General features: G+C 37.3%; 1 protein-coding gene and 2 long non-coding RNA genes across 3 annotated transcripts in view; 1 reads left to right on the top strand and 2 right to left on the bottom strand.

The window, feature by feature from the left end:
• Window positions 1–13,935, top strand: part of LOC112432149 (uncharacterized) — a 499,305-nt gene that overhangs the window by 318,473 nt on the left and 166,897 nt on the right. The gene's annotated exons all lie outside the window — the stretch shown is intronic.
• LOC143420631 (protein NLRC3-like) overlaps window positions 1–13,935 on the bottom strand; it is a 238,078-nt gene that overhangs the window by 171,887 nt on the left and 52,256 nt on the right. The window lies entirely within an intron of this gene.
• LOC112434700 (uncharacterized) lies at window positions 3,188–12,252 on the bottom strand. The gene is made up of 5 exons (XR_003024176.2): window positions 11,754–12,252; window positions 9,280–9,310; window positions 8,294–8,325; window positions 6,407–6,433; window positions 3,188–3,827 (listed from the first exon to the last, which is right to left on the bottom strand). It is a non-coding gene; the product is annotated as an uncharacterized LOC112434700 (long non-coding RNA).

Below are 13,935 nucleotides of genomic sequence, written 5' to 3'. Positions count from 1 at the left end.
GATGTCTCTCCAGAATGTTGAGATCACAAAGTTCAGCTGGAATATCCTGCAGTTCTAAACCATTAACAGCAGCAAGCCTGGGCATGCATCCACTTTTGAGGGAACTGTGACATGTGTGACAGATATACTCTTTTTTTCTCTCAACAGGAAAGCTGCAGTGATCATTACATGCTTCATCACACACATGAACAAATTTACCAGTTAGGCACTGATGAGCTACAGTCTGGTGTTTTGAGTAATTTTCTCTTTTGCAGATTTTCACCTGATTAGGAAAAGAAGCTTTTAGACAAACAGTACAAACATAAGATGGTGCTGACTTAATGTTTGATCTGAAACGAGATATGGCCTCATTCATTAAAGTGTTCTCTGGATGACACTGTAAACTCTCAGCTGGTCGATGCATCTGGCGATATTTCCGTTTTATATTCATTGCACATCTGATATTATGCATCTGTCTGAAAGAAAAACCGTTCCAATATTTTACTCTCATTCGTTCTCTCATATTGTCCTTGTGTTGTTGCTGAAATTGTTTTTCTTCTCCATACCGCTTTGTCATATAAGATCGTTTTTTCTGTTTAAAATCTTCGCTTTTTTTATATAGGTTATATACATATGACCTCATGTAAGCTTTATGTTTCTCTCTGAATCCAGCACAAGTTCTGTATATTCTTCTTATACGCTCTTTCTGCTTTTCTCTGAATATGGGAAACTCTCTATATGTTCTTGTTACACGTTCCTTCTGCTTTTCTCTGAATATGGGAGACTCTCTATATGTTCTTGTTACACGTTCCTTCTGCTTTTCTCTGAATATGGGAGACTCTCTATATGTTCTTGTTACACGTTCCTTCTGCTTTTCTCTGAATATGGGAGACTCTCTATATGTTCTTGTTATACGTTCCTTCTGCTTTTCTCTGAATAGGGGATTGTCTTTATATGTCCTTATGACACATTCTCTTTTTCTCTCTCTAATTTTAGCACTTTCCCTATACATCTTTCTTAAATGTTCTCTCTGTTTCTCCTTATAGGTAGCATTTAATTTATACAATTCATTTTTGTACATGCTCTTTTTCTGTCTGTGATCAGGATCATTACACTTCTTAGTTGAGTTTTTTTTCTTTGTCTTGAAGCTTTCATCAAACCTGTACATCTGCCTTTCTTTCTTCTTCTGATTTTCCTTTCTCTGTGGTACTTTTTCTTGGGCTAATAATCTTCTCCTTATTTTTCTCCTTTGCTGTTTATTATATTTCAGCAGTTTATCTGAGAGTTCCTCTGTTATATTAGTTAAACAGTAGGCAGTGTTTGAATCATTCTGAGGAACAGAATCTGATGTTACCTGCGTTTCTCTCACAGAGGATGCAGATGTTTCTTTTTCTAAATACTCAGAAGGAAGATGGTTGTTTTCAGTAGCAGCTGTCTCATTTGAATAATCCACTCTGGATGATGTCACTTCAGTCGTTAAAGTGTCTCTCACAGTCTTCTGTGTCTGGTCAGTAGATCTTTGGGAGTTTATTTCATGAACGGCTTCATTTAAAGCTGGTGCTGTAACAGTTGTAGCTGTTTGTCTGTATTCGGTGGTTTGATTAGCATCTCTTTGGTCAGCAGCGTTTTCACTGTGAAACTCGATGGGCTGTAGCTCATAAGTGCAGCTTGGTGCTATGCTAAACATTCTGTACAAACGTTTGATCCTGTCAATCATGTCATTAAGACGTGTGAATTTCAACATAACTGCAGTTCCACCACTTACACTTAGCGACAATGGCATACCAGTAGACTTACGTGGGTGAGGGTCAAAATATGCATATTCACCTGAATTCAGCCTGCTAACAGCGATGACTGTTCCTCCCATGACTAGCAAAGCATAGCGAACGTCTGAAGCCAAACGCTGTAATCCCTGTTCAAGGCTCGGAAAGTGATCTGTACCATCAAATGTGCCGTAATGAGCAAACTGAGACATGTCGACTTGATACTCGTGTGTGCGGCTGGTAACAACTGAGGGAAGTTCATCGCAGGCTAGAAACACACTGTTCACAAACCTCAGTCTGGCATCTGAATAGACGGCATGGCCTTTGTCCAACACACGGTTTAGATCTGCTCTGGTAATAAATTCATCCTCGTGTAAGAATGACAGGAAAACCAAACTGTTAGCCATGCATTGCTGATTCCGGTACTTTCCATACCTAGGAGCGGCCTGGCTTCGGGAAGCACAGACGCTACTCACTCGTGGATTTTCACTGTTTGTAACCTGTACATGAGACTGTCCTGGAGCTTGTCCATCATGCTGTGTTTGTACAGTTAGCTGGGGTTTAGTCTGGATTACCTGCATAACTTCAGGCTCTGGGACAGACACTGAGGGAACACTTCTTTTTACCACATTTGCATAAGACACTGTGGCTGTCTCTCCATCATGCTGTGTTTGTACAGTTAGCTGGGGTTTAGTCTGGATTACCTGCATAACTTCAGGCTCTGGGACAGACACTGAGGGAACACTTCTCTTTACCACATCTGCATAAGACACTGTGGCTGTCTGAACACTGCTCTGCACTTCTGTGCTGGGAAAAGCTGAAACACACACCTTTACCTGCTCACTGCTCTGAGAAACATTCAGCTGTTCTTTCTGCTTTTGCCATCTAAGCTTCTGGGACTGCGACCTTTGACTTTTTCTTGGCATTTTGCTGAAGTACAATCTGGAGCTTATATGTGGTTATACACAAATATAAACAAAACTGAACCTTGAAACACAGAAAAACTTATAACTCCTTAAGTTACTGTTAAATCTGAGAAATGTACTATTATACTATAAAATGTTTTTATGAATATATGAATAGATGTTAAAAAGCTGATTTGTACTCCAAACTCAAAATAAAGGAAATTCAAAGTTCTCTGGAAACAATTTGGTCCGTTTTATTGTAGCTCTTTTAGAAACGGGGTTTCTTCAGCTGGATGTTCTGCAGCAGTCAGGAAACAGGAAGTCTGGGTCCTCAGGCACTTCTCGATGACAATACTGACTGAATACTTACACTGAGTGACAAAATGGGTTTGTCCTTAAATAATAATACTATAAACTTGCAGTCAAATGTTATAGCCAATGAAACAGACTAACAGACTGGATCTGATTTATTATTTATCTGAATGTATGTATTACAAAATAACCAGATTATCTTATTACAAATAAACTTATAAATATTTTATACAATTGATCAAAGTAAGCCAAACTAGCAGTCCAAACTAAAGTCTAATGCAAAATTAAAATGACAAATGTAGGGCTGTGTAAGTAGTTTCTACTATAAGTTCTACTGTACTGTAATTCTACTACTGTATATTCAACTTGTAATTTAAAGCAAAATGACTGAATGTGAGAGAGCTTAATGACAGGAAAGAAAGAGCAGTGAGAGCAGAGATCTCTCAGAATTCTGTAACAGATAGATCAAGTTCTGGTAACTTGGATTTCTGAAAATTGGATTCTGAAAGGATTCTCAAAACTTGGATTCTCAAATTAGATAGAGCAGTAGAGATAGAGGGATACAAGATGGAATGGCTTTCAAATTAGATAGAGCGGTAGAGATAGAGGGATACAAGATAGAATGGCTTTCAAATTAGATAGAGCAGTAGGGATAGAGGGATACAAGATAGAATGGCTTTCAAATTAGATAGAGCAGTAGGGATAGAGGGATACAAGATAGAATGGCTTTCAAATTAGATAGAGCAGTAGGGATAGAGGGATACAAGATAGAATGGCTTTCAAATTAGATAGAGTTGGGAGAGTGATAGGATAGACAGAATTGCTTATAATGATAGAGAGAGAGAGAGGATCTTCTGCAGCAGGTCACCTGTAAGACACAAAAGGCATGGAATTAGTCATATTTCCAACATGCTTGGATTTACCATATTCTTCAGACTATATGGCACACCTAAAATCCTGTCATTATCTCAAAAACATACAATGTGCCTAGCGTATCGATTCTGGTTATGCTTACTGACCTCAAACGGGATTTCTGTGGTACACAGCGCTCAAAATTCTGTCAAATATTTTAGTAAGACTTCGTAAGCTACAAAGCTGCGCTGCTTGATGTATTGTCAGAGCATTATGGCTACCATAGTCAGGACCCTCGCAGAGTAATTCGTACGGTGCTTCAACATAACATTATGGTGTGTGTACAAGGACCTGGCACGTGCTAAGAGACATGCTTAAGAAGCAGATTTCAAACTGATCAACCCATGAAGAGTTTGATGAATTTGTGGATGAGGAATGAACTGAAAAAGTGAGTGTATTGTTCTGTATTTTATGTGTTACAACTGAACAGTGTTGAGAGTTGTTTGTGAATGACTTGAATAAAGTTGGACTTATCTGACTGTTTGTTCGGCTTAATCTGCCTTAAAAACAGGCTTGTTTATTGACATTATGCCTTATAATCTCAAAAATACAGTACATGTAGGGCTTTAAATACTAAAGAGTTCTACAGTAAATTATTGGACTGAACAGAATGACAATGTTTAACAAATGATGGTGGAACTGTTATAAGGACATTTTTACATTCTATTAAAACAATAAACTAAGTCTATAAACTCAAACTAAGACGTGCTGCTACAGTAACTTACTGTAAATATTAAATGGTCCAACAAAACCAACACACTGAGGTTACAGCACAGTTTCAGGTCACTCTGTATGAATTTTGGCAAAATGAGAAATTTGGAGACAGCTAGTTTCTACACAGCAGTTTCTACATATTTCAGTCACATTTGGGGCATGTTTGATACACAGCAATAAGCACTCCACTAAATCTATAATAAACTTATCATAGCTGATATAAAGGCCTAATTAGCAAAATTTAGTATGATGATCATTTCTTTGTAGATCATTTCATGATAAAAAGAACAGAAGTGAGTGCTGTATCTGAGCTGTTGCATGTAAGATCTTTGCTGGACATTCCCACATTTCTTAAACAAACAAACAAACATGAATTTCAGACAGTTCATCTTTTGTAAATTAGGCCAGGATTATTTTCAAAAAACAGCCTTGATAAAAATATCAGGCCACTATAAAATGTCTTATGTTTATGTTTTCATCCCACCTATACTTTGCAAGTCATTATGACAAATTACAAAAAGCAGTTTTTAGGCAGTGATTTAAGGGAACAAGCTTTTGAAATCCACAATGCCCTACCACCAGTGGTCTCAAACTCTGGTCCTTAAGGCCTGGTGTCCAGAAACTTTTCTATGTGTCCCTGTTGCAACACACCTGAATAACATTAGTAGGTCATTAGCAAAACTCTACAGAACCTGACTGCATGCTGAGGTGGTAATTCAGCCATTTGATTCATGTTATAGCAGCTCATGAGTGAATGAACATGATGCAATGAAAGTACTTTTAGAAGTACATTTTTCCAAACACTTAAATTACTTAAATTTGAGTAGTCTTAGGGGATGCCACTTCAGCACACAGTCAAATTCTATACTCTCACTAATGACCTACAAATGTTATTCAGGTGTTTTGTAACAGGGACACGTGGAAAAGCTTCAGGACACCGGCACTTGAAGAGTGGAGTTTGAGACCCCTGTCCTATGTGAATATTTAATTGTCCCTAAACTGCTAGTCGTGAGCTGCTCTAATGTGAAACAAACACATAGTTCTGTAAAGGTTTACAAAGAGACTACTAAGGATCTGGAGACCTCAGAAAACAGAAACCCTCCCAGATGTTGTAGCTGAACATGCAAAAACAAGTTGCCTAATAATATCTCGATGATAACCAAGAGCTGTGCTGACTAACTGCACTAAACTGAATCATCTATAGTGAGAGAAAAACACCAGCATTAAAGTCAAACATGGTGCTGTTACTGTGATGTCCCAGAGTTCCTTTACTACTTCAGGACCTACATCAACTCATCAGGTCCTGGGCTTAAGTTTAATCACACTTAGGATCTGAAGCACACAAGCAAGTCCAATTGAATGAATGAAACAAAACACATGGTGTAAACTAATCAGTCTGGACTTTAATGAAATTAAGATACTTGGCATGACTTGAAAACCCTATATTGGGCCTTAATTAAGACTTTTTTCTTTTCTTTTTTTGCCTGTCCTGTTTGGATCTAATTATGACAATTCTGAAATTATAGTGGACCAAAATTAACCAGTGATGTAAACCAGTCATTACCAGTTACTGTAAATGCTTGATGGTAATTGTTGCTATCAGGGCATCCACAGCTGGGTATTAGAGACCAACATGTTTTTACATTAGACCAGGTTGTTCTGGTTCAAAAATGAAATCATCACTTTAAAACTGCTTTTTGTATTTATCCAGGTCATCCTTGTTAGATGATTTGAAACATGTGAAAAAAGCATAAACAAAATAAATCTGCAAGGAAGAAAGACCTTTCTCAGCACTGTACCGCAGACAAAACCTTTACTTACCAGACTTGCGACGATCAGATCAGTATCCTAGAGAAAGGAAACAACACATCAGATCACTGTTTAATGACTTACACTGTTGAACCTCTTCGCACACAATCCAATTTACTGTGACATGAAATAACTAGTAAAATCCTCAATTTCTTCAAGCCTTTATGAACTCACTGTAGTCTAAAGAGGACAAACTTCAGTTACAGAGTCTCACATGGTGATAACATGTGTAATAAAAGGCATGCATACTACAGAAGTGCAAAAAAGAGGCACCAATATTTGTTGGTACAGATTATGGCTTTTTAGCTCCATCATTTTCTATCACAAGTCAGTGCTTAATAAAGTGTGGAAAAACCACAACTGTTAGAATCAACAGAAAACCTCACCAGGTTTTAGTTCTGATCTGAATATGTAAATCCTAAAATACATGTAAATTCTGACATGTTATAGTAACAAGAGTGGCACGCCATTTTTGCAATTAAAATTTCTTAAAAATTATAATAAAAAGTCCTTCCATTGTACCTGTTGGCAGGAATCTTTTTGTATTTTGCAATATTTCCCTTTTATACATAATTTTCAAACACATTGTATCGAGCAAATTATTAAGAAACTGATTTAAACTTAGTGTACATAAATTACACACAGGCTTTAACATACACAACATTGCCTACTCACAACTCTGGTTCTCTTAGGCTACGTTCACACTGCAGGTCTTAATACTCAATTCCGATTTTTTGATCAAATCCGATTTTTGTCTGCTCATTCACACTACAAATAAAATGCGACAGCAAACGCTCTCTAGTGTGAACGCTCAAAGCGGCCCGCATGCGCAAAAGAAGATGTCACACACAACGCGCTCTGTTTAGACCCAGAGCAACAGTATTGTTTGACTGATGGCCCTTAATATAAAGACTTCGGACTTTACGTTTCCCAATTTTTGCTTTAAGTTATTTTGTTATTTACATAATAATGTAAATAACCTAATAATGATCCTTATTGCTGTTTTAGAGGAGCGGTGCTTCAAAGGATAGCTGCAGATTTCTGTCAGAATCTGCAGATTATACAGTACAAATAAAATGTTTACGTCGTCTTCCCAACAGTTTCACTTACATCTACACTGGATGGCCAGGAAGCGTTCGCGATGTCTTCTCGGGCGCTTCTCTGGCGCTGATAATTGGCTTCAGTCTTGTGTCGGTGACGTAAAAGGCGGATTTAATGCGACTTGACCGTTCAAACAGCAGTCGCTTTCTAATACATCGGATATGTATCGGATTCAGTACCACATATGAAAGTGACCCAGATCGGATTTGAAAATATCGGATTTGCGCCGTTCACACTGTCATAGCATGATCGGATATGGGTCGCATAGGGTCAAAAAAATCGGATTTGATGCGCTTTCGCCTGCAGTGTGAACGTAGCCTTAGTCTTTTATTATTGCTTAAATGTTTAACCTACCACTTCTGTTCACTCAGGCAAAAATACTTCTATAGTGGTCTGACTTTAATGTAATACATAAGCAGAATATGAGTGAAGATATAAATCAACAACTGTGGTGCTCTTAAGTGTTTAAGCTACCACTTACACTAACTCACCTAAAATGCGTTCATAGTTGTGTCTGCTAGGTAAATCCATAAACAAACGGAGAACATGAACAACTGTATAAAAACAGTTGTTTGTGTTCAAACATAAAAATCAGACACAAATGGCCTGTTAAACTTCAGGGACAGTCAGAGGTCATGTGTGGGGCCTTTGCTGCTACAAGGTATAAATTCTGACCATTTGTTTTTGCCCATCAGTAAATGGTAATGTCACAAAAACCAAACTATGTTAGGTAAGTTGCTAAACATGTTACACAGTGACAATGTCATATTACTGCAGTTACAATTGCTGCTTACTTACCAGCAAAGGCAAAACCGAAGTTCTGTTTCACTCTGTAACAAAAGAACAAAAATACAGAATCAGACAACTGAAATCAGCATCAGAGTCAATACTGCATCACAATCTGTAGTGAAAAAAAAAATCAGTTAAATTCTTTGTTTACAACAGCTTTACTATAAACACCCCATCTTCTCTTTCTGCACCTTATTAAAGATTTCTGTCTTTATTAAGGTGATGTGTCGTTTTATCCATCTGCAATTCCACAGAAATTCCTCATTAACGTAAAGCTCTAATACTTTGGTGCTATTACATAACACAGCAGATACCACAAGCAATGATTTGCTCGCACTGCACACTTGATCAAATGATAACATCACAGTTTCAAAGCGTGCAACAATCACAAATAATACTTGATACTATAAATGCTTGATGGTAGTTCTTGCTATCAGGGCTTCCACAGCTGGGTATTAGAGACCAGCATGTTCTCACATTAGAACAGATAGCTCTGGTTTGGTTTTCTCTGCTTCATATGTGAAATCATCACTTTAAAATGCTTTTTTGTATTTATTCATATCATCCCTGTTAGATGATTTGAAACATGTGACAAAAAAGCATGAACAAAATAAATCTGCAAGGAAGAAAGACTTTTCCCAGCACTTTACCTCACACAAAATGAACTCACTTTAGTCTAAAGAGGGCAAAATTTAATTGCAGTCTCAAATGGCCTTAACATGTGTAATAAAAACAATAATTACTACAGAAATGCTTTGATAAGCCTTTAAAATTAGACATAAATGGCCTATTAAACTTCAGGGACATTTTTAGGGACACTCAGAGATCTAGTGGGGGGGGGGGGGGGGCTTTACTGCTTATAAATCCTAAATGTGTTTTTGCCCATGAGCAAATGGCAAGATATCACAAAAAGCCAAACTATTGTATGTAAATTGCTAAAAATGTTACACAATCCCAATTTCATATTGCTTCAGTTACAATCACTGTTTACTTACCAGCAAAGGCAAAACCAAGCTTTATTTCACTCTGTGTAACAAAAGACAAAGAACAAAAATACAGGATCAGAAAACTCAAATCAGCATCAATACTGCATCACTCTCTGTTGTCAAAAAGATTCACTAAACTTCTTTGTTTACTACAGCTGGAATACAAACAACAACTCTCCTCTGTTTTCTTTGGTCTACATCTCATTTAAGATTGCAAAACACTCATACATGAAAAACTGCACGACATATTTTTAAGGCTTTAATATTTGAGGTGGTCTGCATTCAAATTCTACTTCCTAAAATATTACCAACTGCACATAGTATCATAGTAAATATGCTGTAGTTTTAAAATAAATATCTATGTACCATACTAATAATAATATACTGCTATATTTTATTTATGTGAAGGTGGGCTGTTGTTTATTTCATTAATTTCCCACAAAGTGAGAATTTAAACTGTGCTGCAGATTTAGGTTGGCACAAACAAGCCTTTGTTAAACAGTTCTTAAAAATTAAAGTCTACATATTAGGAGTTCTTATTATTCTTGGGCTATGTCCACACGTACTTTTGAAAATGGAGATTTTTCTATGCGTTTGCACCTTTCGTCCACACTTAAACGGCGTTTTCGGTCACTGAAAAACTAAAAACGCTTGCCAGAATATTTTCGAAAACTCCGTTTTTGCATTTATGTGTGGACAGGGAAACGGAGAAAACGCAGCGCCTTTTTTGACGTCACACTGTGCGCAACGTTATTGTTTCGGTGAAATGCATTTCTACAATACGGTTACTGTTAATTGTTCTCTCTGCAGTGTTTAAATGCTTACATATGCGCACACAGTTACTGTCCCCCCACAGATATGACTCGGTTCTGCTTCTATGCCCCATCTTTGTTTACCATTTCCCACCGAGGCTTCTAGACTTCTGATTGGCCAACATTTCTACACGGTTAGGAATATCCGGTTGTTCAGTCTGACGTCACTAGCCGTGTCTGGGTCTAAACTCCGCTGCAGGTCCATATATCAAACGATCACTATGGCATTACTGAGAGTTGAAAACTGTCTAAAGTCTTTCATCTTTAATAAAATGATCAGTGTTCTGCTCTACCAGGTGTAAGAATTGAGTTTAACATCCAGGCATCCATGAAAACGGAATTTATGACATTTAACGGAGTTAGAAGTTAGCAGGGAGTTAGCTCGCTAGCTTCTATCTAAATACAATATAGCATGTCCTGACTGCGGGGTTTTGGAAACAAATTAAAACGTACAGCTCTGCTATCACTTCCAGCATAAATGAAGACAGAAAACTAAACGGCAGTGACGTTTGTAGGGTTACTGAAGTTGGACTAGCTGGTATATAATGATGTGCTAGGTGACCGCTAGCGACACAGCTATGTTAGCATAATATAAACAAGCTAACTTTTTTTCCACTCGATAAAAGTTACCGTGAGTGTTCTCGGTGGTCAGGAACAAATGTAATCGCATGGCAGGATGCTGTAAAAGGACCAAACTTCAGCCAGGAGAACAACTGAGATAATCCATCCACAATACGAGGTTAGTCATTCATATACTGCTGCATGGGCTGGGCTGTAGTTACATCCTAAGGTTTTAAAAACTGAGCTTAAATAAATGATTAGCGGTAATAAAAGCCGAGGGAGGTCAACAGGGATCACTGACTGTTTTAGGAGCTTTTTGAGATCAAATAGAAGAAAATACATAACATTAAACATGTTAACAACACAAAAGCCATATTAAACGCAGACTACTTTAGACCCGGAAGTAGGATTCGTCGCGTCATCACTGAACAACCGGATAGCGCCACCTGCTGCTTTGGCATGTTCCTAGCAGCGTTCTCCTTCATTTCTGCATTTATGTGTGGACGGGATTGTTTTTTAAAACGGAAAATCTCCGTTTTCAAAAATACCCGTGTATGTGGGGACATAGCCTATGTTTAATCCTCAGTTTCTCCCCCCCTCCTTTGTCTTAATTAACCCACAAGACCTGGACACACGTGACTCTTTTTCTCCCGTGTTCGGTCAGAGGCGGTAAAATGGCTCCTTTGATCTTGCCGACAGCTGACACTGAATCTAAGATGGCGGTTCGTTAAAAACTTTACAGCATAAAGAATGAGGCTGTTTCAACCAACTGATTTGTGAAGAGAACTAACTGCACCTTATGTAACAGACTGACAAACACACCAAATGTAATTAATAAAACAACACAATAACCGTGGTTCACAGTCAAATTTTCATTTCACACTGGGCTCAAAGGAGCGCTAGGCATTAGCATCGGGTTGTTAGCTCATCAAACACTCCTTTTACATACAAAAATGACAACGTTTCACTAAGAAAAAGCAACCACTGTGTTACTCTAATATGAGTTATACCTCGGTTGGCTTTATAAATCACTAAAAGAACTCGTTAAATCACACAAACAGACTATAAACATTTAGGAGAGAAGAGGAGAAGCAGAGCGACAGCACTCACCCAGAGCGGACTCAGCGAAGTGTGCGGAAAGGCGGATGTCCGGCAGTCAGGTAAAAGATGAGGCGTTCACGGGTAGTAGGAAATTCCAGTATTACACACAATGGGCATTGTAAACATCAAAAATGTAGGTGATTTTAAATATTCTATACAATATTTATTTGCTACAGAAAAAACTCGCAGAACTTTAAATCTATAACTTGAATAAATATTATTAGAAGGCTCTACTCCTGAACACCAACACCAAAGAGCTGAGTTCACCAGACCTGAAAAAAAAAACAACAACAACCAGTCCAGGACAGTCAGTCTGCAAAGATGTTTTAAAGACAAATATATATATATAAACATTATCCATTAAGGATTCCCCTCAAAACAAATGACTATAATTTCCTAACCGTAAGGGCTAGAACGGTCACTGCACCGTTTTGTTCAGAAGAGATGGGGGAATCTTCAAGTGTTGACAATTTATCATTAAAATGTGAATTTTTAGAGATATATGACATGGATGACTTGTTGACTTAGAAGCCACGAATTCCCCAATATGCAAATAGTATGATTAAGCATAAATACTACATTTAGTAGAAATACTATGTTTTAGCACAAATAGTATAAAAAGCAGAAATACTGTAATTTAGCAGAAATACTATATTAAAATTAAAAATGCAAAAGACAATAAATGTCCCTAAGGACCTCTGAAGGTTAAACACAAATCCTATAAAAAGCAGAAATACTATATTAGGCACAAACAGTATAAAAAGCATAAATACTATAATTTAGCAGAAATACTATGTTAGGCACAAATAGTATAAAAAGCAGAAATACAATTATATAGCAGAAATGCTGTATTTAGAAAGAAAAATATAACATAGTAGAAATAGTATGATTTGGCAGAAATACTATATTTAGCACATATACTGTAACATGACAGAAATTCCTCCAATTAGTAGTAATACTTTAACATAACACAAATGTTATGATTTGGCACAAAAATCATGATTTGGCAAAAATACTATGATTGAGCAGAAGTACTAAGATGTAGTAAAAGTACTTTGATTGAACAGAAATACAATTATGGAGGAGTAATACTTTAAAATGGGAGAAATATTGATACACACACACACATACACAGACCCTAAAGGGAAGAGTATTTGTGCCATGGAGTGTTAACAAGAATGTGAGGTCCATATTATCAAAAGCTGGTAAAATCATAAAAGTTTGCAGAATTGTAATAAATGATGAATATGAATTACTGGTCTGTGACAGTGTATTAATTTGTAGGGAAAAAAAACATGTTGACCAAGGTGGAATCGAACCCACGATCTTTGGCTTGCAGAGCCGTGTCATTACCAACTGCGCCACTGGGAAAGAGAGCGGCCGCTTTGGAAAAACAGGCTGATGAGGAGTCAGAATTAGATCGCGGTGAGAGGCGAAAAACACCGTTTTTTGGAGTTACAAAACGTTGTGTAACTCAAAAACTAGGTGGACTAGAAGCATAATTATTCTACTGGCTGAATCAGCGGACTTTGGTGTACTTTGACTGCGATTTTCATTGCTCTCTGTACATCTGTCGCTGAGATATGACAAGAGAGGAAACGGGAGACCTCAGATATGATTGGCTGGCTGGGAGGCCGTGCAGGCTGTGATCTGTATACTTGAATGTCTGAGTCCTCACAGAGGATTGGCTGCCTGGGGACCTGGCAGAAATATATAGAAATAGTATGATTAAGCATAAATTCTATAAAAAGCAGAAATAGTATATTAAGCACAAATCCTATAAAAAGCAGAAATAGTATATTAAGCACAAATCCTATAAAAAGCAGAACTAGTATATTAAGCACAAATCTTATGAAATAGCAGAAATTGTATGATTTAGCACAATAGTAATAAGTTAAACAGAAAAATTGGAAAAGCAAAATGGACAGCTGAAAAAATGCTGAACATGCTGAGGGTCCCTCAAATATACTTGTTAAATGAAAAAAATCGGCAAAAAAAATATAACAGCCACACAATCACAAATATGGACACATAAGGAAACACACATGCACAGAGAGACATACACAAGATCCAATTCAGTCAACCAGTCTAAATATATTGATTTTGAATCTTACAATGAGATCATCCCATTAAAAGCCTTTCTCTCTCTCTCTCTCTCTCTCTCTCTCTCTCTCTCTGTCACACACACACA

The sequence above is a fragment of the Maylandia zebra genome, linkage group LG2 (genome assembly GCF_041146795.1).
Source record: "Maylandia zebra isolate NMK-2024a linkage group LG2, Mzebra_GT3a, whole genome shotgun sequence".
NCBI lineage: Eukaryota > Metazoa > Chordata > Actinopteri > Cichliformes > Cichlidae > Maylandia > Maylandia zebra.
This window is presented reverse-complemented; position numbering and strand designations above follow the sequence as displayed.